General features: G+C 47.1%; 1 pseudogene; it reads right to left on the bottom strand.

Moving 5' to 3' along the window:
* LOC102172002 lies at positions 1,827–2,844 on the bottom strand (annotated as a pseudogene).

Raw genomic sequence — 6,109 nt, forward strand, 5'->3', positions numbered from 1 at the left:
TAAATGAAGGTATCTAGACTCACATCTAGAGCTTCCCTGTTGGCTCAGACAGTAAAGAATCTGCCTACAATGTGAGAAACCAGGGTTCGATCCCTGGGTCTAGAAGATCCCCTGGAGAAGGGAATGGCAACCCCCTCCAGTATTCTTGCTTGGAGAATCCCATGGACATAGGAGCCTGGAGGGCTAGCTATAGTCCATGGGGTCCCAGATTTGGACATGACTGAGCAACTAACACTTTCACTTTCAGGCTCACATCTAGATATTCTGATCTAACGTTCTGGACTGTAGTCCAGAAATACCCATTTTATTTATTTGTTATTGAGTATTAACATCATAGAAGGCAATGGCACCCCACTCCAGTACTCTTGCCTGGAAAATCCCATGGATAGGGGAGCCTGGTGGGCTGCAGTCCATGAGGTCACTAAGAGTTGGACAAGACTGAGCGACTTCACTTTCACTTTTCATTTTCATGCATTAGAGAAGGAAATGGCAACCCACTCCAGTGTTCTTGCCTGGAGAATCCCAGGGACAGGGGAGCCTGGTGGACTGCCATCTATGGGATCACATAGAGTCGGACACGACTGAAGAGACTTAGCAGCAGCAGCAGCAGCAGAGTATTAATATAATTGCTGTATGACATTGTATTGGTTTCAGGTGTACAAAATAATGATTTGATATTTACATATATTGCAAATAATCACCACAATAAGCCTATTTAATATTCATCATATGTATTATATAATGTGTTTTCTAGCATACATTAAGGATAAGACTTTATTGAGATTTTGCTACTATAATAGCTACAGAAAAAATTAGGAGGACTGAAAGAAGCATTTGTTATTGCCTTCTACACAGCTCACTAAGGAACCTATGGGGAGGAGGATTGGGGCAGAGGGTGTGCCTGGTAATGCCACAGGGACAGAGGACACAGTGGATGCTATCTAGCCTAAGGAGTTTGATATGAGAGATAGAGAGAGAAATAAAGAGGAGGAAGGTGGCTAACAGCCCAGATTTCATGAGGGAGAGACAGGTGGGGAACAAATTCTCAGCATTTGGGAATCATTGGGTCAGAGCCTGCAACACATCCATCACCATCATGGTGTCCATCACTGTCTTCTCATTGTTGACTGTCAGCTGGGCAGCTCGAGTGGGCGAAGTATTAAAGGGTCAGCAGGACTAGGCTCCCACTGGTCTGTGTCCTTCCTGCAAACCTGTACCCACCACATGCCCCACAAGGGACGCAACCCAGCTAATAGTGGGACCATCAGCTCCCCTGAGGCTGGATGGAGACGGTCAGATCTGGGTTTGAAGCTGGAAGCTTGGCTACCTACACTGAGTCACAGAAGTTAATGCCCATTACAGCAGTTGCAGATTCTCTGAGCAGTAGGTGTTCAATTTCAGGATGCTGATGATTGATGAAGAAGTGGATATGCTCAGCCACCCCGTGAAAGTCTTGGGAAAAAGGCTGGCTGCTGAGGGTGTAGCTCACAAACAGCCCCACACCAGCTAAGAGGGGCAGCAGCTCCTGCCTCCCAACAGCAGATATTGAAATCAGGAGTGAAGGAACCAGGGGGAGTCTGTGAGTGTCAGGTCCTCTAGGTCAGCAGCCAGAGTGCTGGACACAACCATGGGAGGAGAGATCGGCCAGGCACTGGGAGGGAGGAAGTACTTTAGATCTAGCAGGGAGATATTGGCTGCAGGGGCACTTTTGCCACTGGATTTTTGTTTGTTTTTTAGTTTTCCTCTAGGAGGCAGGATTCACCTGCTCTTCCTCAAACTCTGCTGTCATCTCCGACTCTGATAAGCTACTGCTGGAATCATCATCATCATCCAAGAAGAATTCTCCTCACTCTGATCACTCCTACTGCCCTTCCCCTTGCCTCATCCTCATCGTGGTCTTCAGTACTAGCAGACTCTATGAGCTCTGACTCCCCCTCAGAATCTGAGCAGAAAGATTCCTCTTTGCTCTTCTACTGATTTGATCTTGTGGTCCATTCAGGTACTTCCAAGTTGTGCACAGATGGATCTGGGGCTTCCTCTGGACAGTCTGGGAGCTCTTGGTAGCCCGTGACCATGGCATGGAGCTGATGGGACAGTAAGTCCATGAGGAAGTGGTCCTGGTCTTTGAAGGATGATTCCAAGACTGGGACTGGTTTGGGTGCTAGGAAGAGGACCTTGGCATGGTGGCTGAGGGCCCCACACAACTCCAAAGGGTACATAAATTGCTGGGTGAAGTGAACTTGGTCTCTGATATCACAGTTCTTGTTACACTTAGTCAGACTCAGTACAGATAGGGTCAGCAGTTGTGATCTGCTTAGAGTTGGTCAGGTAAAGCTTGGCCACGAGGTTGATGACAACTTGCAGCTTAAACAACTTGGCTGTTTATCTCAGGATGTCAGATGTAATCCTAGGAACATGCTCACAGTAACTCACCCATGAGCCACAGGATGCTGGCTCAGGCGCCATGGGCACCTGGATGTTCTCTATGAGCTTTGCCAAGTGTTTGATGATCACATACTGTGCTGGGTGCATCTGCAGCAGTTTCTTCATGATGACCACTGACTCTGTGATCATGAGCTTATCACAGCTACACCACGTCTTTGAGGCAGATGTCACCTATTTGGCCTATGTTAGGTGTCCAGTGGCTTGGACCATGGCTGCAGTAAAGCCCTTGTATGTGCTGAGAATGTAGGTTTGGAATTCCTGCAGGGAAATATGGATGTTAGTCTCATATGCCAGGTTGGTTAGTGCTTCCAGCATCAGAATCTTATCTGGGTGGGGTTGATGGGCCTGATGTAGAAACTCTTCCAGTAGGCCTCAAACGTATCTGGGCACAATGGACATGGTGACCAATTCTGGAGCATCACATAATACACCACACTGCAGGCAGAGGATGGGTCAGAGGTACTTGGGCCCCTCAGTTGGGGCAAGGGGCAGCAGGTAGGGGGAGAAGGGAAGTGGGGTAAATAGGAGGGAGGAAAGGAGAAGTGGGAGGAGGGCACAAGTGGGTAGAGGACATAGATGAGAGGAGGACAGATCTTGGGTCAGTGCAGGGGTAGGTGAGCTACGCTGGGGAACTTGGAAAGGGTGTGATGCACTAGGAGTCCTAGAGAAGCCTTGTTTTTTAAGAGCACAAACTATTTTATTTAACCACTTACTGTGTAACGATTTGCAATTAGGAAAAATAGGTCCTCCTTTAAAGAAAGCTTCTTCCATCAGTTGCTGGCAGTTGGGGAATTCCCTGGTTGTCCAGTGGAGGGCCCAGGTTCATTCCCTTCATTCCCTGATTGGGGAACTAAGATCCCACCAGCTGCATGGCCAAAAATTAAAAACTTGCTGGCAGTTGACACCGAGGACAACCAGCAAGTGAGCAAGTGAACAAGCTGGGAGAGCCAGGAGGGCTATACCAGAGAATAATAGACTGCCAGTTATAAAGCCCAGCCTTTCTCAAGGTGGCAAGAACAAATGGATCCGGTCATACAAGTCTATGAAACCTTGTGGATAACATTCTGTAGGTTTCTCCTGGATGATCAAGTGAATCAGAAAAACGGGAAAGACCTGCCGTTACTTCCCTATTTACACAATCCTCCCAGGTAAACTTAAAATACCAAGTACACTAGATTCCCGCAGCAGAACGCACAGAAATTGTTTCCTAATGATTTTTATATCTAAATCTTTTTTTCCAGTTTCTTTACACTTAAGAATGTGAACTGTTTTCAGAACTATTGATGAAGACTGAAAGCTTTGAGTCCAACAAGAGGAAGTCTTTTTTTTGGGGGGGGAGGGCGTTTAATATGGTTGATTGGAGAAGGAAATGGCAGCCCACTCCAGTATTCTTGCCTCTCAAATCCCATAGCAGAGGAGCCTGTTGGGCTACAGTCCATGGGTTGCAGCGTCGGACATGACTGAGCCGACTAACACACACACACACACACACACACACACACACACGCGTCGGACATGACTGAGCCGACTAACACACACACACACACACACACACACACACACACACTATGGTTGATAGTCAACATATTAACCACTCTCTTAGTGTGGAAAAACCCCACGCGCGTATATGACAGCTGATACGTGGACAGGGCGTGGGGGACAGTACGCGCGGTGGACCGCAAGAGGGAGGAGGGAGAAGGGGCGGAGCCTAGTGTTAAAATGAAGGTGGCCTTGTTCAGGTTGGAGCTCGCATGAGGGAGAGCTTGAAGACGGTGCCACCAGCACTCAGTCTTCTGGACTGTGCTGAAGAGACATCTGCCCCTCAGGGAAGACTTTAAGATTAACAAATAAAGCCTCTTTCTCATAAAGTCTGGGCACTTCCGGAGCTCCCACCTGGGCCCTGAGTCCTTCATCGGGTAAGTGGCCTTGGAGCCGTTTAAGTTTTCTCAGTTCGGGTCTGGAGGATGGGTGCCCCCGCTGGTTTTCAAAACTAGGGGTTTGGGGAGCTTGTCCTCAGGTACAGGTATAAAAAGTCGGGGTCTAAACCCTTTTTTCCTCAGGAAGGAGTTCGGAATTCGAGTTCCCTCGGAGCTGGAATTCCCTCACAGTGCAGGTTGGTACAGCAGGTGCGGCGCTACAGCAGGTGCGGCGCTACAGCAGGTGCGGCGCTACAGCAGGTGAAATTCATGGCGAGATTGTGTCTCAGATTCTCGTGGCCTCGACCTCGGGGGCCTTCCCTCATTGGCTGGAGTTGTAGGAGTCACTGACTCTCTTGTTTGCGTCTTACCTGGAGGAAGCTGTTCTGTGTATATGTAGCGGCAGGTTCAGTGTGTTTGTGGGAGGCGGTGAGTTCTGGGTTTTCCTACGGTGGTGCTGTCTTAACGCCAGGGACAGTGCTGGAGGCTTCGAGTCAAATTAGACCCAGGGGCCTGCATGGTGTAAACAAGCATCAGCTGTTCTTAATGTCTAGGTGGTTCATGGACCACAGACTGAGGAACTTCCCTGAGGAATACCAGTCCTCCCACATCTTCTGCCTCCATGTAACTGGTCAGGTGGTTGTCCGTTCCCTCTGGAGTCATATGGAGAAGGCAGGGTGTGGTCTTGCCCAGACAGTCTTCGAAATCAACATAATGGGACCATCAGTGTGATGTTTTATTGATTGTCCTAGCTCCAGAGAATTTTCTTTGAAGTCATGTTCTTGTCTTTTCACAATGGACACCTGCCCTCCCATCACCTTAATAACCCATGTCCTATTAAAAGCGTTCAGACATTACCTGAAGAACTGAAATGGTGGTGAATTTTGTTGAATCCCTTTAGAGTGTCATCTCAATTTATGCTGACTTAGCTCGTTGGCTTACCGCACATCTGGGGGGGGGGAGCAGGTTTTACTACTCCAACAATGAGCTCTAGGAAGATCCAGAGGCACAGGGTCTCTCAGCTTCTTGGCACTGACCTGATAGAAATCACAAGAAGCAAATGAGGAAGAGTTTACAAACTGTGTTCTAAATAGTGCAACTGTATGCTTGTAGATATTTGTAAATGCATAGGAAATTGTTTTGAAAAAACACACCCCCAGGTTACACCCAGGGCAGGGAACTAGAACTGGAGTGGGGGGGTGGGTAGTCAAAGCTGGCCTTGATCATTATAAGTTTTCTATCCATGTACATTTTTTTTTCATTTTATCTTTTAAGGTGCTTTGGTTTTGTGTTACAATTGTTACATTTTCAAATACATCTTGCATATATGTTCCTATTTATTTACTTTGGCTGCACTGGGTTTTTGTTGCTGGGCACAGGTTTTCTTTAGTTGTGAAAATCAGGGGCTACTGTTTGATTGTGGTACACGGAGCTTTTCATTGCAGTGGCTTTTGTTGTTGTTGATCATGGGCTCTCGATGGGCAGGCTTCAGTAGTTGTGGCATGTGGCTTCAGTATTTTCAGCTGTCTGGCTCTAGAACATAGGCTTAATAGTTGCATGTGTATTTTTAAAGTTGGTGATAGTATTAATGCATTTAAAAATATTTTGGGTATCTGTAGTCTAATAATAACAAAAAATATAACAATAAGTAACCCTATCACAAAGCATTTTTTAAATAGAGTGAGAGGATTACAATGAAGGATTCTTTACCCCTTAAAATGTGTACTGAAGGCTTCCCTCATGGCTCA

This window comes from Capra hircus, chromosome 18, assembly GCF_001704415.2.
Source record: "Capra hircus breed San Clemente chromosome 18, ASM170441v1, whole genome shotgun sequence".
Lineage (NCBI taxonomy): Eukaryota > Metazoa > Chordata > Mammalia > Artiodactyla > Bovidae > Capra > Capra hircus.